The sequence below is a fragment of the Carcharodon carcharias genome, chromosome 2 (genome assembly GCF_017639515.1).
Source record: "Carcharodon carcharias isolate sCarCar2 chromosome 2, sCarCar2.pri, whole genome shotgun sequence".
Classification (NCBI taxonomy): Eukaryota; Metazoa; Chordata; class Chondrichthyes; order Lamniformes; family Lamnidae; genus Carcharodon; species Carcharodon carcharias.
Window position 1 is genome coordinate 126,876,245 of NC_054468.1, and position 23,669 is coordinate 126,899,913.

Consider the following 23,669-nt stretch of genomic DNA (forward strand, 5'->3'; position numbering starts at 1 on the left):
GATTTTTGAAAGTAATTGTTTAAGTGGCTCTATTCCAACAGGGCTTTTTTAAAAAATCGTTCATAGGATGTGGGCATCACTGGCTAGTCCAGCATTTTTGCTCATCCCTAATTGCTCTTGTTCAGAGGGGCATTTTAAGAGTCAACCACATTGGTGGGGGTCTGGAGTCACATGTAGGCCAGACCAGGTAAGGATGGCAGATTTCCTTCCCTAAAGGAAGTTAGTGTACCACTACAACAATGGTTTCATGGTTATCATCAGACTTTTAATTCCAGATTTTTATTGAATTCAAACTTCACCACCTGCTATGGTGGGATTCCAATCCAAGAGCACTATCCTGGGTCTTTGGGATACCAGTCTGGTGACAATACCACTATGCCACTGCCTCCCCCTCTACACTTGTCTCAGCTCTAACTTGCAAGGCGGGGTGGGGGGGGGTGGGTGGGGGGTGCTGAGATTGATATAGTTGTGTCAGATTAGGATATCTAAGGTCATGGAGCAAGGCTGTGTAGATGGAGTTGAGGTACAGATCACCCATGAGTGGTTGAATGGTCTACTCCTGTTCCTTCCATCCTGGTCTGCAGAGCTGCAGTCTGCATTGGACAAACCTGTTGTGGCATGGGAGGGGAGTCACCCATCATCTGGTGATGAAGTCTGACAGGAGATGATGCTATTCACTTCCACACCTTTGCAGCCGTGAATGAATTTACCCTGATGTTACTTAGCACAACCTTGAATCTGTGTGATGAGTAGGCGGGAGTGTTCACTACTTCTCAGGCGAGATAATTGTAGCATGCTCTGAGTCAGATCTAACAGCTATTTTCAGAAGCCTTGCCTTGTGATGAGAGAACTTAATACGGAGCGTGAGGCCCTTGATTAACATGAGGATGTGTACAACGCACTCAAACTAAATCCCAGGAGGAATTTATTTACTGTCGGAGATTAATACTCCGTGGCCTAATATATTTTTCTCTGGATTATTGAGTGGATTTTCAGCAGTGCTAACTGGGTGTGCAATCTTGTTCTGATTTAGGCTGGAGAGAAAGGCCATTTCAGTTCATCTGCCCAATGTCTCCTGGCCTGACTCGCTTTAGGTTCTTGAGTCAGTCATGAGAGGAGAGTAAGGGAGATGGTTTCCTGTTGCCTTCCTTAGAGTTTTTACCGTTGGCGTGCCTGACGTACTTCGGCTGTACCCGAGGCTAAAGATTCTCACCCACCCTTCACCATGTGGGGTGGGTTTTTTGCCCCCCCCCCCCCCCCAAACAAACGCCGCTGGGCACCACCAAGCCAGTGTTCGGAAATGCCACTATGAGCTCTGCCTGCTGGGGCGGAACGCGAACCCAATCCTGAAAATCAGAAAATGTTGGAAGCACTCAAGCAGGCCAGGCAGCATCTGTAGGGAGAGAAAACAGGATCAACAGGCTGAATTCGAAAACCCAAAAGCACTTGGGTCGGGGGGTCAGGGTCAGGTCACATGATACAATTATGTCATTCTGAAACCTGATCCCAGCTTCCTACCAACCCGCCCACATCCAGGTTTGAAAGAGGCCAGAAATTGGGAGACAGACCGACAGCCAATCAGCTCCTAGGAAGCAGGTTGGCAATTTAAATATGTTAAGGAGGTTGGCAGCCTCGGGGTTAACAGCTGCTAGCTGGCTTCACCAGGCGAGGGAAACCCAACAGCTGAAGGGAGACGAGGACAGCTTCAGGGTAAAGGTATCTTTATAGCGCTGCTTGTGGGCCAAGAGGAGCAAGAGAGCTTCTCCCTGACCCCCTCCTCCCCCACTACAGCAGCTTTCCCACCTCCCATATAAAGAGCATGGGGGTTGGGGGTTGGACTCCATCCCCCACACCCTGGGACCAAGCCCAATCCAAGATCAGGCCCATCCCCCCCCAATCCCCCCCACCCCCCTGGGGTCATGCATGGGACCTTCTGATGGCTGTGGGCTGCTCCAGAGTCCTGCTTGCCCCATGAATCCAAGCCTGTCGATCAGGCTGAGTTCTGGGAGGGGAACCTGTCAAGTACAACAGGCACATGCTGTGAAGTTAAAACTCCACAATTCCTGTTTGAAACTCTGACCCTTCTATGATACATCCCATCCTTATTAATATCCAAACCAATGGCTGCAGAACCCCGACATTGAGACCGTTTGGGGGTCCCGAGCCTGCATTTGACAACAGCGAATCTGGCAACGCAATCTTCCAGGAGATGACCTCCTAATTGGCTGCCTATTAGGATGGTAGGTGGGCTTTCGATGCCCCTGGTCCAGTCAGAGGGCCAGCAGCTATGTAGTCCCAACAGCCCCACTAGGAGGGCCGGGTGCTGCTGAGGAAGGTCAGTGATTGCGAGGGCTCATCAACATGGAAGCACACTTGAAGACATGGATCCAAATCAAAAATGATGAGGGCCAAAGCCAGTATGTTCCTCGGAACAGAGGGAGGAGCCGTTTAGGCTATAGGTGTGGCCTTTCAAGCTTGTGGCCCTGTCAATGGGGCATGGGGCCTCTGACTCCCATAGCCCTCCAGGGAGGTCACCACCATTGAGTCGTAGCCTCCGCACATAGTGGGGGTGAGCAGCCGACCCTATTCCCAGCCTGCCCCGGAATGTTCCATGATGACAGCAATATGTTGGAGAGACATCCCGATGTGGCTACCCCGCTATTTTCCCAAGTACCCAACTACCCCATCTCCATGTCCACCACTATCAGGCGAGGAAAATCCAGCCCCATGTATCAGGCCAATGACCTTTGGACTCAGAAGTGGGATCACTCCCCCTGAGTCACTCTGTCCTTATGCGCGTTCCCCACTGTCTGTCAGCTCAGTATTTACAGATCCTACTCTGCTGTCCACCTGCCAAACCTGCTTGGAGTGAGACATGAGACCTTCACCGTCTGCCCCTGAGGCAGGAATGCTACCATTAGGTCAAAGGCTCCCGCCTCCATTTATGTAACACAAGGGAAATCGGGTGCCCTTTGCTTGCAGCTGCGTGACCCTCCTTATCTGATTTTTCTGTTAACGCTTCCTCCAAACAATGTCCAACACGCAGGAATGGAATCCACCCCACCGGGCGTCTGCCAACACCTTGTGGTCCGATCTTCTCAGGGAGGGAATTCCAGAGACTCTCAGTCAATGGAGGCTTGTTTTCAAAAATTGAGACGAGGTCAGCACGCTTATGGCTCTGGGACTGCCCCGGTTTTCCTCGCAATTGCACCGATTCCCCGGGTAATTGGGAATGTTGGGAATTGAGCAAACCCAACTGTGCCCTTGCTTAGTGCTCCTACTAAGTGGAGGGTTGCCAGTCCTGCAGGCCTGTCCTTACGGTTCCAGATCCTGAAGTCTGCACGACATGTTTTAGCAATATCATGCAGCCAACAGGGAGGAGCATGAGATTGTAAAATGCACACAGGAATATTACTGCCCAGCACGTGTGAACCACTTGCACTGAAAGGTTTCGATTTAAAACAGAGATGTTCCAAGATCCTTTATTGCTCTGAGAGGGTCTGGATGGGACCTAAGCACCCGACAGACTTGAAGATATTTTTATGATTTATTTTTCGTGCTAGGTGCCTTATATTTTTTTCTTGAATTATAATGGAGATTTCCCCCCTTTCTCTTTCTTTTTAACCTCATTGCTACCAGCTTTGCTCCCTGCATTTCACTCTGCATTCTGACTGGTGTAAAATGGATCCATCTCAGCGTAACCATAGCAATGGTGGATTTACAGCCTTCTCTCCATCTGTCACTTGCTATGCTTTGAGCTGCACTGTGGGCATTCCAAGCCAGGGCTCCATTTCTTTGCTCCCCGGGCAATTTGGCCTGGGTTTTTCATCTGTTTTTTCTCTTCACCTTCCTCAGGAGGTTGTGTGTTTCTGGATCGGGTGAAGGAACATATATATGTACATATATACACATACATACACACAACGTATCGCAGTTGTTTGGGACTGGCTGGATGAACTGGAGAATGTTTTCCTGTCCGTCCTTATGTCTGTGTAAGCTATCCTATGCCAAATATTGCAGGTTTCCGATGCTGCAATGTCCGCCTTGGCCAATCTGCAGGGTGTTTTATGCCGAGCAGCAACTCCCAGATTAGGAGCAGCTCCCAGCACCCGACAAATACGCCCACTCATTTTCAGTTTAACACCCGCACGGTTTTCCTAGTGGAATTCTGTGGCCACGAGTACAGCACGGTGCTAGTGACTAAAGAAAAATCGCTCACCCCGTGCCGAGTGCCATTTCCACCTCACATGGTGACTCTCAAGAGTCCAGCCTCAGTACGACTGACTTCAGAAAACAATCCAATCTACCAGCACTCCAAAGAGGGAAGCCTGTTCTAGGGCTTGACCAGAAAATTCTGGCTGACACTGTAGTATAGTACCGAAGGAGTGCTGCTCTGCCAGAGGTGCCATCTTTCGGATGAGATGTTAAACCCAGGCCACATCTGCCTGCTCGAGTGGATGTAAAAGATCCTGTGACACTACTTCGAAAAAGAGCCGGGGAGTTATCTTTGCTGTTGTAGCCAATATTTACCCCTCAATCAACCTCACAAGGACAGGATACCTGGTCATTATCACATTGTTGTTTCTTCCCCTCCTCTCCTGTAAGTGCAGACTCATGTTAGGACACTGCTTCAAGTGGCGTTTCTCCTTGTGCGCCAGCACTGACTTTCAACTGTGGAGGAATCGCCAGTGCCCATGCTCTTTTTCCCATTTAACTGGACTGATATGGATCACTGGATGGTGAGCAGGAAGCATGATGGATTTCTCTGTCACCTCTCCACCCCCTGTTCAGGGCACTGAATTGCACTGACTTGGCTCAATTTACTCAGCACTGTTGTGAACTTGCTGCAATCTCATCTGTCTCCCGCTAACCTCAGTGGGAGTCACAATTTGCTCATCAGTATCTGTAAGTCAAGTTGCTATCTCCTTTTAGCTAGTGCAGAATGCTGGGGTGGGAAGGTAAATTAAAGGCATCTAAACTGACACGCACATGGAATCAGGTTGCAGCTTAGCTTAACGATCGATAGAGGTAGCTGCCCCTGGTTGGGGATTAAGGAGGGTAGAGTGGTACAGTTGGCTGTATTCTTGGCCCTCAAACATCACAATAGAAAGAAAGACTTCCATTTCATGATCTCAGGATGTCTCAAACATTTTGCAGCCAATGAAATAATTCTGAGATGTAGTCACCTTTTGTAACGTAGGAAACACAGCAGCCGATTTGGGCACAGAAAGATCCCACAAACAGCACTGTGATAATAATCAGATATTTAGTTGAAGTGACGTTGGTTAACGGATAAATATTGGTCAGGACACCGATTCTTTGAATAGTGCAATGAAATCTTTTACTTCCACCTGAGAGGGCCTTGGCTTAAAGTCTCATGGAAAGATGGCACCTCTGACATGCAGTGTTGCACTGGGCATGTCAGCCTAGCATTAGGAGCTCATGTCTTAGTGTGGAACCTAAACCAACGACCTTCTGATTCAGAGGCAAGAGTGGTACCAGCTGAACCATGGCTGACTCCGTTAAGTTGAAATTTAAAAATGTGCCTTTTTACTTCTTCGTGCTTCTGAGTAAAAGGGATGCTTTGCTTTGAGAAGCATCCATTCCTGAGTTAGCTGATGTCAGCTGTTAGGAGGACAAGTCCAGTCCTGTGCCTATGGGTCAGAGAGTGTCCAGGCAGGTTGCTGATGATCATGGTCCAGTGATTCCTGGGGGAAGTGTGTTTTAACATTGGGGAAGACTGGATCAGTCATGGCTTCAATGCACCTAGGCTCCTTTGACAGCACCTCCCAAACCCACAACTGCTAGCATCTAGAAAGACAAGGACACATGGGAACACCACCACCTGGAAGTTCTCCTCCAAGACAATCACCATCCCGACTTGGAAATATATCGCCATTCCTTCACTGTCGCTGGGTCAAGATCCTGGAGCTCCCTCCCTAACTGCACTGTGGATGTACCTACATCTCGTGGACTACAGCGGTTCAAGAAGGCAGTTCACCACCTCCTTCCCAAGGGCAGTTAGGGATGGGCAATAAATGCTGGCATAACCAGCGACCCCCACATCCCATGAATGAATAAAAAAAGCCCATAGTCAAACAACCTGATGACGAATGTCACAATTAAAAAATGATCCCCGCTGTGAGGCACAGGACATAGATCAGCCACTGCAGAGGGGAAAAAATTATGAAAAATATAGGAACCAACTTTTTGCTTCTAAAATTAAAGCTAAATGCTGCAGATGCTGGAGATCTGAAGTAAAAACAGAAAGCGTTGGCAAAACTCAGGTCTGGCAGCATCTGTAGAGAGAGAAGTGGAGTTAATGTTTCGAGTCCAAATGACTCCTCTTTGGAACTAGAGGGAGGTAGGAATGTAATGGGTTTTCTGCTGTTGAGAAAGATGGGATGGTCAGGTGGAACGAAAAGGAAAGGTCAATGAAAGGCTCAAGAGCAGGGGAGATTAAATTACAAAGATGTCATTGGTACAAAAGGCAAAGAGAGTGGGAATTGTAGTGGTAAAGGAACAAAGCATTGGTTCAGGGTAGGTGTTAATAGCAGAATAGAGCAAAATGGCAGAATGTGTTAATGGCAGAATAATAATTCCATCTAAACCAAGCCACCGACTTTGGGTATGAACCAATGATTATAAATGGAGAATGGTGTCGGGTTTGATTGAGTTGGGGCCCGAGGTTCACAGCCTCAATGTCTAGACTTGACCATTCCAACACTCTCCTGGCCACTTTATGCCATTTGTAAACTTGAGGTCATCCAAAACTCTGCTGCCCATACTCTAACTCGCACCAAATCTAATACACCCATCACCCCTGTTCTCACTGACCTACATTGACTCCTGGTCAAGCAACACTTTGATTTTCAAATGCTCACACTTGTTTTCAAATCCTTCCATGGCCTCACAACCCCACTCCCTTATCCTCCTTTGGCCTTCCAATAATTGTGCCCTTCTCTAATTCTGGCATCTTTCCCATCCTCGATTCATCATCGGCAGTTATGCCTTCAGCTGTCTAGGTTCTTAAGCTCTGGAACTGCATCTCTAAACCTTTGTGCCTCCCTGCCTTTCTCTTTCCTGCTTTAAGATGTTTCTTGAAACCTACAACTCACCTGCCCTAATGCCTCCTCCTTTCGTTTGGTGCCAAATTCTGTTTGATTCCACTCTGGTGAAGGATGTAATACTACTTTAAAAAGACTTGCATTTATAAAGCACCTTTCATGACCTATGGATGTCCCAAGGCACTTTGCAGCCAGTTAAGTATTTTTAAATTGTAGTCACTGTCGTAGTGTTGGAAACACGGCAGCCAGTTTTGTGCAGAGCAAGATCCGGCAAGCAACAATGTGATACTGACCCGATAACCTTGTTTCTGTAGCATTGATTGAAGGCGAAATCTTGGACAGGACATGGGGGGATAACTGTTGCTCGACATCTTTTATGGATCTTTCATGCCCAGTTGAGAGGGCATATGGGGGTCTCAGTTTAACTTCTCAACCGAAAGACGGCACCTCCAACAGTGCCGAATCCCCTCAGCACTGAACTGGAGCGTCAGCCTTGACTTTTGCGCACAAGTCCGAGAGTGGGACCTCATCACAGGCGCTATGCAAAAGCAAGTTGTTGTTGTAGGCTGTTCACCCGCCAATTATACACACACCAGTTGATCTCCTTTGGAGTTGCTTATGGGAATTAAGAGTAACTGTAGTCTTCAAATAGAGCACTGATTCAGGGCTGGGAGATCAAGGCGCAGATGTAATTTAGTCTTCATTTTAAAATCTAACATTCTACCCGTATTTTTATGGCCTGAATTTTTCAATTGGCGTGCGGGGGTGGGCCCAACACGCCGATGTGTGAAATGATGCGCGATGACATCGGGTGTGTGTCCTGACGTCATTGCGCTGTCTCGCCATGTTTTGTTCGGCAGGCGCGCACTGGAGTCGGCTGCGTGCCCGCCGATATCTAAACAGCCTATTAAGGCCATTAAGGAAGTAATTAATGTAATTGTTAACGCTGTCCCGTCCAACTTTAAGGCTGGAGGGCCGGCAAAAAGGCCAAGCGGCCTTCCCGTTTTTTTTAGGAAACCTCATCCACAAGCGGGATGAGATTTCCTAAAGCTTTTATTAATTAAATGAAAAAAAATTTCTGAAAAATAAAAATATGTGACACAGTCACATGAGGGGACATGTTTAAATAAATTTTTAATCCATTTATTTAATAATTTCGAGGGCGACACAATCTCCCTGAGGCAACTCCGTGCCTCAGTGAGATTGAAGTACTCTTTTGCGCGCATGTGTCAAAAAGCGCTGGCCCCAACTATCTCTCTTCCCTCCGCCTGCACAAGTAGCACCGAGCGCTACGGCTCGCTTCTTACCCCCCTCCCCCCGTGTAAAATGGCGGCGCGGAGCCGATTGCGGGCGATGCGACCACCCCCGCCCACTCCCACAGAGCCCGCCCACTGACTGAAAAATTAAGGCCCATACTTTCATTATAAACTTTCCTATCCACAATGCAAATTGTCACATTGTAATTGCACTCTCCCACCATTGGTGGGAGGATGTAATTACAGCGTGACCAGTTTACATCGGCGGTTTCCATTATAACATGAGGATAGGAACTTAGAAGGGGAAGAAATTGTCAGAAAATGTCTGTAGAGGTAAGATATTTGAACTGTTGTATATCTGGACATATGTGAGTGTTAAAAAGATCAAAAGTTCGATTTGGAGCGGAGAGCTCTACAAAGTATTTGTATTTTGTTTCAACGCACAAGTCCACTGAAAAGGCTGGTCACGGCTGAAGCTGAGAAGTCTAAAATCATCACTTTGGGATTGGGAAGATGTCATCTTAACCCCCCCTAGTTGCCCCTATACATTTTTAAATTAGGTTTTTCACTGGTTTTCTGGAACCTTCTTCGTGTGCACTTGGCATTGCTCATAACATTTGGCACAGGTAATAATTTCAATCTGTGGTTCCACTCAGTTCATTCTGTTACCATGTCAGCAAAAACTGATTCTTCCCAGTGGCATTGAGGGTTTCAGATGGAAATGAATGTTAAGAATAGGGACAGGAAGAATCGAGTCGTTAGGAGAACAGTTGCCATGGCGACGAGTTGACGGATAATGCAGCTTGGGTGGGAGTTTCCTTGACAAAACAGTGTTTGTTGTGGCATACAGCTTGTGAGAAGCTATGGTTACTACATGGAGACAGCCGAGGTGCTGGAAAGCCAATCCAAGTGGCCTTGGAAAGATCAGGGAAAACACACGAATTATACACATATCTGATTTGTCTTCCAGAATTGCTAGAAAATTACAGGTTCCAAACACTTAGCATCAATCAAAACAGCACGATAGTTTCAGGAAAGCTCGGGGCTGAACACTTTCTGATACAGAGAGTCGAAGCTTCCCCAAAAGTGCCTGTTAACCGGACCAAGAATAACCTCTTCCGTTCCTTTGGACTGACTGGCTTGGACTGATCATCTTGTTTGCACAGTGTACTCCTGATTGGCTGTTTCTGAAGTTAGAGGATTTTGCAAAATTGCCTGTCATGGAAAATCTCACCCCCCCCCCTCCCCCCGCCTTTCTCCCCACTCCTCCCTCTCCACCTGTCCCCCCTCCCTCCTCCTGCCGTCCTCATTCCCCCCCCCCTTCCCCCTCCTCTCCCGCTGCTGTGATGATCACTGAGATCAGGTGGTTAAAATTCATCTCTCTCGCATGCTGGTTAGCACTCTTGCATCAGATTCCTCTACATTATTTTAACAAAACTATTAAGCCTTAAAAATCAATTAGAATTAGCTAGCAGTGAAAGTTTAAACCCCCAAATTACCACAGGAGGCGATTCTCATCTTCCTGTTAAACCATGAGTGAAAGGATAGAATTGAAAAGCAGGGAAGTTATGTTAAATTTGCATCGAACGTTGGCTGGCCCACACTAAGAATAACGTGCACAATTCTGACCTTATAAAACGGACATATAGACAGTGGAGAAAGTGCCAAAATGGTTTACAAGGAGGATACTAGAACTACGAGGTTGTGCCTACTCAGGCTGGAACAGGCTGGGCCTCTTATCCCTTGAAGAGAGAAGGCTGAAAAGGTTTTGATAGGGTGGACGTAGAGAGTGTATTCCCATTTGTAGGGGCTATAAGTATGTAATCATGAAAAAAATGCAATAGGGAATTTAGGAAAAGCACCTTTACTCAAGAGCGTGGTGAGAAATTGGAACTTGCTGCCACATGGAGAGTGGTAAAGGCAAATAGCATGGATGCATTTAAGGTCATCTTAGGTAAACACATGAGGAAGAACAGAATCGAGGATGGGGTTAGATGAAGTGCGTTGGGATGAGGCTTGCGTAGAGCATATGCACACCAGCCTGAACAATTTGGGCCAAATGGCCTCTACATTCTATGTAATACAGCATCAGGAGTTAATACAGTCGTGAGCCCCAGAGCACCATGAGCACTCTCCTAAGATTAGGCTTTACTCAAAGTTGCTCTTTAAAAGTTAACCTCAGGGATGTATAAAGTTAGTTGTCCTTTGCTGTTAATCTTTAATGTGATTCTGGTAGCAAGACCCCCTCTTCAATAGACCTTCTTGCATAGAGATTGAAAGAGCAGTCACCAGTTTAACATGCCACACAATTGCTTGCTGTTTGCTCAAGTTCAAAACTGAACTTTAGTGCTGAATGATATCAGTGTAACATGAACAAAAGGCTATTGAAACGGCTGTAACGTCTTAATATACTACAACAAGTAGAAAGGGCTTGTTGTTCACTAACTGTATGGAAAAAGTGACACTCAATCTCCTGCCATTTATTCTTAGTTTCCTGTTGCTTTACCTACTTAAATCATTGTTGCACTCAGGGAGTGTTTAAGTTGTGTTCATACAGATATATTTACTTTGGAACAAAGTATTAAATGAAGGGCGCGATAAACAACTGTTCCAGACCCCCCAAGTTCTTGTTCAGAGTTGGAAATGCCTCTCCCTTTTCCATAATAATTTGGGAGGGGTGGCAGGCTGGGAGGAGGAGAGAAAGTGATGATGGGAGCAGTGCCTCTTGTGCACATACAGAAAAATAACTCCCACAGGAATAGCTCCCTGCCTACGGCTTGGTGTCAGGGTTCATTCACTCACAGATGAAACGTTAACTGAAGCTTCACCTGCCTTCCTACAGCACTATTTCGAAGAACAGGGGTGATACCTCCAGTGCCCTGGCCAATTTGTAGCCCACCATCAACATCACAAAAACGATCTGGTTATTTTGGCATTGCTATTTGGGGGACCTTGTGTGAAGTGATTTCCCTAAATTACAACAGTAACTTTGAGAGTACTTCATTTGTTGTGTATAACATTGGGATGTCTTAATGTTCTGAAAGGCTATATGAATGCCAGTTTTTCTTTTATTCAGTGTAAGAGTACAGAGTACTCCCAGGGGCAAAGTAGCTGTCAGTGATCTACAAGGCTATTCTCCTCACTGTTCAGTGTTTCTTGTTCCCCTGTCCTTCTGTTGCCATTAGCTAACGAGCCAAATTTAAAACCTCCCAGCATCTACCTGAAGCTCTAGATCCCTCACCCTTCTCACCTGAGAACCTTGTTCTTCCACCCTTCCTCCTTTAGGAATCCCATCCCCCTCCCACCCAAGGACCTTGCTCCCCACCCGTAGTCTGCCGTGAAATGTGTGATGCCACATCCTGTGCTTCTCCCAGAGTGAAGCTACAATCGGTGTGAGCAGTGGTAGGTGTGAGCAGTGGTAGGTGTGAGCATTGGTAGGTGTGAGCAGTGGTAGGTGTGAGCAGTGATAGGTGTGAGCAGTGATAGGTGTGCGTGTTTGGCATCCTGGACTTCATCCCCACTTTGGGACCTTACAAGACGACTCGTGCCAAAATTCATCATTTCCTCGACCCGACCCAAAGACTGCTCCGAGCTGCCCTCTCCTCACCTGCCAATATTCCCTATTTATCCCTTCGGGTGTTTCCGAAGGTGAAAGTTGAGAGTCCATTGGCCGAACATTCCTTCCACTTCCCCTCCCCCTTAATCATTGTAAACTTTAGAATGAACTGGGGAGAAGTTAATTATCTAGAAAAGCACAATCAATAAACCAAAGGCAGTATGGGATGGTGCATGGATGGAATGAAGAGCTGGGAGAAAAAAGCTACAATCAAGTGGATAACAAAATGAACCTAATTTATTAACACTTTTACAGGAGAGAAGAGCTTGAGGCAGAAATATGTTGACCGCGAGTCACCATGTGATATTTTTGTCTTGATCTGTCAGGATGAGGTAGGGAAAAAGCAGGCTGATTGGGACTAGTTGGTTAGCTCTTTGAAAGAGCCAGTACAGGCTCAATGAGCTGAATGGCCTCCTTTTTCTTTGCTGTAAGATTTTATGCACAGCCTGTGACTGTAAACCCCCCATCTTGGAATTGTCAGGTGCTCCTCATTCTGCAATGGCTTCTTTCACTGTGGCCCTACTCCCTATTTCCAGCACTTTCCATGAGGAAGTTGGTGGTTTCACTGAGGGGATATTGGGGTTGGGTAAACCGAGGAGCCTTGTCTTCCTCCCACCGCCGCAAAACAGGCCTGTGAGAAAGGCCAGAGGTCCTGAGCAACTTGTTGGAAAGGAGCTTGCTTTTGTGCGTCTCCTGTAATTTTTTCACAGGCCATTAATATAACAAGTAGGCGGTGGTTTGAGGATTCATGTTGTGGGCTTCTCACACCGAAGTGCTCAATAAGGAGATGACGATCCAGGCCTCCGGATGTGGGTGGGAATGTTTTTTAACACATGGGATCTGATCCTTCCCCATCTGGGTGGAAATCTGGCCTCCCACCACCCCACTTCCCTCCACCCCCAGCCGCCCCTCAACTAACAGGCCAGTAGACATCCACTCGGTGTGATACAGCTGCCCCCCCTCTCCATTACCCTCAACCCCAGGGAGAGTCTCTGAGAGCTCCTGCAATTTTCCAATGAGGCAGGACAAAGTGTCCAATTTCTACCCGTGCTTAGGCCTCAGGCTCTCCAGCAACCAGAAGGCCTCAGCACCAGTTACTAGGAGTTGATCCAGCCAGCTTGGGGGGGGGAAGGGCCTTGTGCAGAGAGTGTGTCTGGGCCTGGGACGGTGGGCACCCCACCCCTTTGGTACGCTGGGACACTCAAACTTAAAATCGGCCCCATTGCATCTCAGTGTAGATACTAACTCGGAGACAGGGAGGGCAAGCTAGCTGTCAGGTCAGGTCGGGAAATCTGGGAGAATGGGTGCTCTGCAGGTCCTGCTGAATTTAGTGGCAGGACCAGATTGAGAGGCTGGCTGGTTGTCAGCCAGCAACAGGAGGCAGCCGGCAGGCGGAGAGGAGAGAGAGAGTAATCGGAAGCCTTGGTGGTGATGGTAAGGGGTGGGGGCGGTGGGGTGATGGGGAGCAGTGGAGGGAGTGATTGGAAGACTTGGGGTTGTGGGGGGGAGACATAAAGGCTGGAAGGGAGTTTGGAGGCCTCAGGAGGAGAGTGGGGGTGGGGGCGGGGGGAAGTAGCGGTTGCTGCCTGATACAATCTTCCTCTCTGAACTGGGGACAGTTGGGGAATTGCAAGTGATTCCCGCTGGGGCTGGGGACAGGATGGCTGAACACGCGCTATCTTGCACTGTTCAGCTCATTTACTTAAGTGTCCGAATCTTGTGGCGGGGTGGACAGGAAGTTACCGTCTGCGCTGTTACCTCACGGGCTCGAGGGTCCGGGCGCCACATTTAAAGGACAACTGGAACAGCCCCGCCCCCCCCACCCCACCCCACCCCACTCAGCCTGCCTCCCAGGTCCAGCCACCGTTTTGCCCTTCCACTCCACCCAACCCCCCCCATTGCGGCCTTCGCGCTGCTTGTGCTATCGGCACTGGTAAGAGTCAAGACGTGAGCAGTCCCCAAGAAGGTGAAAGCAGCATCTCCGGACCTCACAGTTGTGGAAGAGGTGACGCTCACCCGGTGCACGCCACTTTTTTACAATTGTAAGAGTGGATGTTCCTAATTTCTCACTGACGGCAACTTAATTACTTAAATTGGAGGGGGATCTTAATCCTGGTGAGGTGGCCTTTTAATGAACGTGCATGACTTGCAAATGCCTTGTCAAAGGGCTTCCTGACACTGTTCCTCAGGAAGCTCGATCCCCCTTTAAACCTGCCTTTAAAGTCCCGGGAGCAAAATTCCAGAAGTTCACCCTGAAGTCGGGAAACTGGTTTTTGGCCTCACGCCAAATCAAGCTCCTTCATTTCGCCAAGCTTCCTGCTGCTGACGGGATTGGAAGATGCCGCCCATGTTGTGTGGGTGAAACACACATACTGGATCCGGCAGTCCTCGTCTCCCTTTAGCTGCCGGCCCAGGTAACTCAGCCGGCCAGGGTTCAACTTAAAATGCTGGCTAAGTATAAGGCACGGAGCCGCATCATAATATTTAAATTGACAACCCTCCCCTTCTGAGAGTGGGTAGACTGCATGCCCCCCTATCCTGTCTCTGTTAAAGTTGAAAGGCTGGGGGTTGGGGGGGTGGGGTGATGTTGGAGTCAGGATTCAGATTTTTAATATTCTAACATCTGCACCTGACCCAAACTCACCCATCTTGCAGGAGTTAAAACCTGCCTCTGCCCACCAACAACCCCCCACCCCCCACCGCACTATTTCTGTATATTTGGTTTGTGAAATGCTGCAAACATACCCTGGACCGTTCACCTCTGGCACAGCGAGTCGGAAGTTTAAATAATCGATCACAAGCTTTCTCGTTTTATTGAACGCAGGCAGGGTAAATGGATTTGGACTACAGTTAATCATGATCTAATTGAATGATAGGACAGGCTCGAGGGGCTGAACGGCCACCTGTTCTTAGTCTGTTAGAGCATTACAAACGTGAGGTAGAATCGCGAGCGCACAGTGAAGACAGGCTGCAAATTGCTCCTCTGATCACTATTTTCATCAGATCATTTTCTTTAACTGCGTGCTGAAGGGAAAGTGGACAGTTTGCATTCCAGTCAGTTCTAACTGTTTCTGGATTATAAACACTAACCAATACAGGGGCCCCAGTTTAAATTCCTAGTCTGTGAGCTGAATTCAAGCCTTGCGTTTGTGCCATGCCGGGTTTGGATTTTAAAAAAAAAATAGATGACAGTGCTGCATCATTTTTCTTATATGTGTCTATGTGGAAATGCATTCAGCACTCACTCTGCATTCCTGTAGCAGGAGGAGCACAGTGGAAGCTACGTGAGGGGTGAATTCTGTAGCTAATCTTCTCTGAGATGTTCTGTATGCTTGAGCGTAGCTATCACTGCAGCAGGAAACAAGTTTGCTGTCAGTCTGTGCTTAGGCTGTACGCCTGCATGTGTCTCTGTACAATGTCTGCTGAGAGGCCATCTGCTGCTGTGTTTGATCGCTGGAGCTCTTCACTCTGACTGTCACGGTTACAAGGGCAGCACTTCTTCCTGAAAGCTGGATCAGCGCCTGTTGCCTGCCAAGCTAACCCTCCACACGGGGGAAACTGCAGCAAGGTTGTGTCAGTGGGAAGACTCATGGCCCTGGCCTGCTTTGCAAGCGGTTAGCTTCACAGGGCGCACATCGTTGACAGGAGGAGAGAGCGAGAAGGAGTTGTGCTCTGGTCACGCACCCTGGGGATACTCTGCATTCTCATCCAGAGCCACACTGCACTTTCAACAGTGGAGGATATTCCCGCAGAATCAAATACCCTCAGGGATCAGCAGGACCCGCATAAAAACTGGTTCATTCCAAGATGCGTCACACATAATGGCCAGCTGCAAGGGAGTCTCTGGGAAGCAGGTGACATCGCTGAACCTAGTGACTGGATTCTTTCAGTACCTCCAAAGTAAGTTGTCAATAAAGCACAGACCCCTTTTGATGTCCGCGAATGAGCGACTTGTTTGAACGTGGTGTCCTGTCAGCTGGAGCATTGAGAGCACAGGGCAGAAATTCCCTGTTAACTGAGCACACACTGGCTCTCGCAGTTCAGTGCTGCACAGTGTTCTCTAATCAGCTGGCCTGCACCGTGAGGGCTCCAGCAGAATTGTGTTTTTGCTGTCTTAATCCGTGTCCTGGAAAATACAATACCCCATTGTGGGCTATAGATTGGGAATGGGTTGGTGGTTAATGCTGTAGCTTTGATTTATTTTATAACAGCCCCTGTCAACAGCCCGATTCCTTCTGATTGAAAGAAAAGTGCAAATTGAAACAGGAATCAGTTGTTGAAATCAGGAGGTAAAAATGAACCAGTGGATATTTTACTTCTGGGTATGGCGGTTGCAGTCATAGCTTCATGTTTGAATATAACAGAAACCTCACTAACATGGGGTGAAGGCTTTTGTATTTGTGCTTAATTTTCAGTAATTCATTGTGGTACCAGTGCAGTCTCAGAATAATCTCTGCCAAGGTGTACTGGGTCACAGAGCAGCTATAAGGTCACCTTGCTGTGTGTCTTGTAGTCACTTGTGCTATTTATATGGCGCCCCTGGACCAGGAGGATGCACTGTTTCGTTGCAACATTAAAGTATTTCTCATGTTTTAAATGAAGGGTCGGCCAGAAACCAGACTCCTTTCCAATCTCATCCAAAACTCTGCTGTCCGTATCCTAACTTGCACCAAGCCCCGTTCGCCCATCACCCCCTGCGTTCGCTGACTTACATTGGCTCCTGGTCTGACAGCGCATCGATTTTAGAATTCTCATCCTTGTTTTCAAGTCCCTCCATGCCCTGTCCTCTCCCTATCTCTGTAATCTGCTCCAGCCCTGCAACATTCCGACAAATCTGCACGCATCTAATTCTGGCCTCTTGAGTTTCCATAATTTTAACTGTTCCACCAAGGATGGCCCTTAGCTGTGGAATTCCCTCCCTTAACCTCTCCGACTGTCTGTATCTCTCTTCTTTCAGATGCTCCTGCACTAACGTCTCCCTATGTGGCTCAGTGACTAACCTTGTCTGATTTTAAACTCCTGTGAAGCTCCTTGGGATGCTTCACAATGTTAAAGGTGCTTTATGAATATAAGTTGTTGAACCTACACAGTGATGGAGCCAGGAAGGGCTGGTCATGACCCCTCCAGTAATTTTGAAGTTGACCAAATGGGTTTTTGAGGACCCCCCCCCTGCATCCTGCTCCCAGGAACCTTTGATACTCACTTGTAAAAATCTCCAAATGGCTGTGAGGAAAAAACATGTTGCTTGCTGCAGTCAAAGATCTCTGTAACAAGAATTAATTCTGGGCCTGTTATTAATATCTCCTGCTATCTTGCTGCCTTATAATCAAGGAACCCACCGGCACTTTTATTTTTTGCTTACTACCTGTGTCCAAAAGGAAATCTTTTCACGCTTCCGGTGTCTCTGTAATATATTTTTCTAATGTCTCTTTTGATCATGCATCAGACTTTGGTAGCAGTTTAGATTTAAAATGTTTTTTTACTTAAACCTTTGCTGTTTCCTTAGCATTTAATAAGCGAAAGGGAGCCAGCTCAAAACTGATCTCTGAGCAAGTGGTCAATCTATGGAACAGGCTCCCTTGGGAGACAGTAGAAGCTGATGGTGTTGATTCATTAAAATGCTAATTAGGTAATTTTCTCCCAGAAAATAGTCTTTTGGGCTACAGAATATGAGCAATTTCAGACATGACTGAGAAATAAAGAAAGAAAGGCTTCCGTTTATGTAGCCCCATTCGCAACCTCAGGGCACCCCAAAGTACTTTACAACTAATGTAGTACTCTTGAAGTGCAATCGCTTGTAATCTAGGGAAACAAGGCAGCCAATTTGCACACAGCAAGGTCCCACAACCAGCAGTGAAAAAAATGACCTGTTTTAGGTATTCTTCAAGGAATTAATATTGAACTGGACATTATTGCTCACTTTTGAAGAGTGGCGTGGGGTCTTTACCGTCCATCTTAGCTGGGGGGAATGCGGCTTGGTTTCACATCTCGACGGAAGGACGGCATCTCCGACAGTGCAGCCCTCCCTCAATACTGCACAGGAGTGTCAACCTAGATTGTGGGCTCATTGCTTTCGACTAGTGTTTGAACCCACGACTTTCCGCCTCAATGGCGAGACTGAGCCAAAGCTAACAATCTGAAGAAAGAATGCTTTTGGGTGTTCATATGGTGAGCGTAGCATGGCTTGAGAGGAGCGAGTGAGTTTGGACCTATGGTTCTCAAAGCTCGCCACCAATGGGGCTTTCCTCACTGCATGTCCATATGTCTTGTAGACTAATTGCCGTGATGAGTCAACAACTCCAGGATGGGAGAATGTGAGCTCGATGCATCTTAGTCTTTTTCACCTAGCAATTCCTTTGTTCATTAGTTCCTGCTGGTTGACCAGATTGTGTTGGAGTATCTAGAGGTGGTTATGTAGAGCATATCAGATTATTATATGCATTAATTGTATTGCTCTTCTGTTATTATTTTTGTTTTTCTTTTTGGTAGAAGTGTATAGAAATTCTAGCCCATAACAATGGGCAGGATTTTAACCATCAAGGCGGGGGTGGGGGGGGGGGGTGGTGGGGGGGGGGGGGTGGTGGTGGTGCTTGGGGGTTGGGGGCGGCGGAGGTGGGGGGTAGCCGTGTGGTGGGGTGTTGGGTCCAGGTGGGGTTTAAGGCCTTGAAAAGTGGCATCAGGTTGGGATCCCAACATGATCCTGCCCAATTCCGGATTTAACTGGGTGGGTTTACAGGCAAGTGGGAAAGCCCCATGAAGCTGCCGGGTAATGTGCATAAGTGCAGCTCCAACAACACCCGAGGCTTGACACCATCCAGGCAAAGCAGTCCACTTGATTGGCACCCCATCCACAAACATTCACTTCCTCCACCACCGACACACAGTAGCAGCAGTGTGTACCATCTACAAGATGCACTGCAGGAAGTCACCAAGCCTCCTTAGGCAGCACCTTCCAAACTCACGAGCACTACTATCTAGAAGGCCAAGGGCAGCAGACACTTGGGAACACTACCACCTTGGAAGCTCCCCTCAAAGCCACTCACCATCCTGACTTGGAAATATATCTCCCTTCCTTCACTATCGCTGAGTCAAAATCCTGGAACTCCCTCCCTAACAGCACTGTAGTTGTACCTACACCACATGGACGCCAAGAAGGCAGCTCACCACCAGCTTCTCAAGGGAAATTAATGATGGCCAATAAATGCAGGCCTAGCCAGTGATGCCCACATCCCATGAATGAATAAAAAAAAAAGTAATTTCAATATTGAAATAGCCAATTAATTGTGAATTTAACCCAGCATTCTGCTTTAACAGCCAGCTGATGAGTTTCCTGACCTGTGTGGAATTCACCTGGGTGGACAAGATGAGACCAAGGAGGTTGAGGGGATGGGGGTGGAGTTTGATGAGCCATTGATCACTGAAACCAACAGGCCAGAAAGCCTTTAAACAGTGAAACTGGATAGCTGCTGCCCTGCCTGTGTGAAAGGCTCATACTCAAAGCACTTATTCAGACAGCCAGATTTCACTGCTTCACAGGTGATTCCCACCTTTATGGCAGTCATTTCAGCTGCCTTGGATTTTACTGATCTTCCCTGTTGCCAGCGCATGGGATCAGCTTCTGCCTCTGAGCTTCAATGCCTCAGGTTTTCACAGCAGGTCATTGCTGACATCTGTAGCCTCCCAGAGTAAGGCTTCCTTCACTGTGGACCAGCTGGGTACGCATTACTAATGGCTGTGAAGATGGCTATCACTGCAAGGCCTCCCACAGTTCTGTCTCTCTCACTCTGGAGTCTTGCACTTTCTTCCACGGGGAGAGAAGCAGGGAGCTATGCGTGTGAGAAACGGATTGTAGGGAAGGGAAGGAATTGCAGCGATGGTGAAAGGTGACTGTGAGGAATGGGTGTGATGAGACGTCAATCAGATGAAGATGAGTGTGAGTGTTGGCTGTTCACAGGGGGATGTGAGGAGGTGCCTGAAGAGAGAGAGAGAGATGAGTGGAGCTGCAAAGTGTGTTGGTCTGAGTGTTGTGCAGGAGGATTCTGGGGAAGTCAGACTGTGGGCACTACTACCTGACAGTGGGATGCTACTTACCTTTGCTGCCCTCATGAGGTCCTTGAACCTCTTGTGGCACTCTCTCTAAAAGACCACATGCCTGCTGCTCACTTCCTTGGCCACTTGCATCCTCACTTGCTTGGTTGGAGAGGCTAGCCTCTCCCTCTCATTTGTGGGAGACAGTGTCTCACTTGGGTCCCTCAGATCCCGCAGCAAGATCTCCAGGGAAGAGTTGAGACCCCAGGAGGTAGCCTTTCCTCGTTTCCATCCCATATCTGTGTTTGCTGAAACTTCAGGAATCAATGTTACTGTTCAACCATTCTGAGCTCTACTGGGGCTTCATTAAGAACAAATTGACAGATGCAGGTCGGTCAGCATGCATGGCCATTATGATTGCTTGGAAATCTGAAAGTGGAATGCTAATGCCGTGGTTTGTCTAAACAGTCAAGGTAAAGGCATCTTCAATGATAAACAGGTTCTCGACCTGTTACCAGTCTCCCCACTGTGAGCAGGTCTGTTATGTCAAAGTTCCGCCCAACGTCCCTAATTTCCTGTTTCATACATTACTGCACTACAGACATTTTGATCTGTGTTGATCTGCGTGGCTAGTTTAACATGGAACCTGTAGTGTTAACTGTTCACACGCAAACAACAGATGTAGTTAATAAATGTATTGAGAGGGGGAAAAAAATGTGGTGAACCAAGATTGGCGATTAAAACAGAAAATGCCAGAAATCCATGACAGGTTCAGCAGCATGAGTGAATAGAGAGGAGCAGATTGAAGATGCATTTTAACAGGGGCCTCTGCCTAAAGCAATTATTAAACTCCCTCCTCCTTTCTCAGTACCTGTTGTGTATTTGCAGTTTATATTTTTGTTAATGCAAATTAGTTTGCTGAATTTAACTTTCCCTGCATGAATTCTTTGTTTGAATTCTCTGAATATGAATGCGTGCTAACCAGTCAGTGGTTAAATTTACAAACGGCTGTAATGTTGAGTTGTGTGTTCTGATTTTAATTTTAGTTCTGATCCATTCAGAGTGGGTGAGGAAAGGATGATTCCTCTTGTGGGAGAATCTAGAACTAGGGGGGTCAATGTTTAAAAATAAGGGGTTGTCAATTTAAGACAGAGATGAGGAGAAATTTTTTTTCTCTCAGAGGTTCGTGAGCCTTTGAAACTCTCTTCCTCAAAAGCCAGTGGAAACAGAATCTTTCAATATTTTTAAGGCAGAGGTAAATAAATCCTTGCTAAGCAAGGGGGTGAAAGGTTATCGGGGGTAGGCGGGAATGTGGAGTTGAGGTTATAATCAGATCAGTCATATATTACTGAATGGCGGAGCAGGCTCGAGGGGCCAAGTGGCCTACTGCTGCTCCTAATTCATATGTTTGTATGTTCATTCAAACAAGGATGAAAGATACGTCTATGTACTTCACATTCTGTGAAGATAGAAAGCAAAATTGTTCTTATTTAAACAGCACTTTGACACTTTCTCAGGAGACTCTGTAATCTTTCTTACATACTAGTTACCTCCAAAGTGTAGTCACTGTTAATTTGTAGGTGAACACAACAGCACAGCAAGATCCCACAAATTAGATGAATGACCAATTAAGTTGGTGGGTGAAGGATAAATATTGACCAGAATATCAGGGATAACTCTGCTACCATTCTTCAAAATAGTGCCATGGGATCTTTTTCATCCAGTTGAAAGGGCAGGTGGGGCCTCGGTTTAACATCTCGTCTGGAAGATGGCACTTCTGCCCGTGTAGCAGACCCTCAGCATTGTACTGGGAGTGTCAGTGGATTATGAGCTCCAGTTCTGCAACTGATACCTCTTGGTATATTTCCAACTCGTCACCATGGCAACGTGCATTCACTGCCCATTAGAGAAAGTATCTGATTCTCATTCCCATTGGGTGACCATTCAGCAAACTTTCCCATATCTGTGGTGGCGGATGATGGAAAAATAACTCTGGATGGTGGGGACTGGGAAGAGAGATCCCACGATTAATCTCGTTGGGAGCCCCAAAATCCTAAGTCTGCCAGTCGTGGGGAGCAGTTGCCGTGAAGCTTTCCTCTACCTTTTGCACCACACATGAACCTCATTGCAGCTCCTGCTCCCTCTTTTGTCCACCTTGATTTGCTTTGTGTGAACACTCGCTGTTTTGAAACCTTGCAGACAAGTGTCGGCATAACGGTGCTTCCTTGCTTCTGTGTAAATCTTAACAATTCCCTCCTGCATTTCTTACATATGTTCTGTCAATGTTTTGCAGATGAGCAGGAAGCTGTACAGAAGAGAACTTTCACTAAATGGATCAATTCTCATTTGGCCAAGGTAAGGAGCTTTTAATTGCCATGATATATTCTAGGGCACTCTACGCACCGTGAGGGTTGTTTTCCCATGACTTTGGGGTGCTGGAGAGGGGAGTGTGCCTCAGTAACAACCTGTGGGTATCAAGCATCCCCAAACCCTGCCAAACATTCCCTCAAAGTTTGGGTAACTAACCATGTCTGTGCTTGTATTTCCCGCTTGCTGGTTTGTCCTGGTAGAAGTTCCTGGCCTGGAAGGTTGGTTTTGGTGCTGTTGCCTCATTGATGGATAAATCCCAAATCAGAACACCATGATCACTTTGTATCAGCAATCAGCCATATCCGCAAGTTAATAAGAATAGGAGTTTAACCCGTGTGTGTGTCCCCTGAGGATCCATGGTGCGTGCAAAGCCCATGCACTCCAAGAGGTTGGACACTCCTACCCTAAGATGATTGCAGGTGTGCAGGCGGAATCTGTCTGGAAACAAATAATGTCCAGCTTCATAAACCTACAGCAGAACCATGCTCGCCTCCTTCTGAGCACCATTGGCCTCATGAGTATAGCGTTTGGAGTGAGGGGAAAATGTTACATGCTCGTCTTGTTACAATGCCGTCCCACTCAAGTGATGCATTGTTTTGCAATATGGTTTATTCATAGAATGGTACAGCACAGGAGGCTATTCAGTCCATTTTGCCTGTGTTGGCACCTTAAAAAGAGTTATCCAATTAATCCTATTCCTCCTGCTCTTTCCCCACAGCCCCCCAAATTTCCCCCCAACCACCCTTTTAAGTATTTATTCAATTCACTTTTGTAAATTACTATTAAATACAATAATCCTGGAGGAATTAAATCTGCATATAGTCCAATTGGCAAAGGTAGTTTGGAGGATGAGTTCATAGAATGCATTGAGACAGTTTCCTAGAACAATGACCGTGGAACTAACCAAGGAAGAGGCTATTTTAGATCTTGTTTTGTATAATGTGATAGGATTAATTAGTGATCTCATAGTGATGAACTTAAAGCAATTAATATCAGCACATGAAAAGATCTGGAGAGTCTAAAGGCACGAAAAGCCGACAAATCCCCTGGGCTTTATGGTCCACATCCTAGGGTTCTAAAAGAGATAGCTACAGAGACAGTGAATACATTGGTCGTGGTCTTCCAAAATCCTCTAGCTTCTAGATCAGCCCTCATGGATCGGGAGGCAGCAAATGTCACACCGCTGTTCAAGAAAAAAGGATAGTGAAAACAAGAGACCACAGGCCAGTTAACCTGACAACAATCATCAGGAAATGCTAGAACCTATAATTAAGGAAGTGTTAACTAGGCACTTTGAAACCATAGCATGATTAAGCAGAGTCAACGTGATTT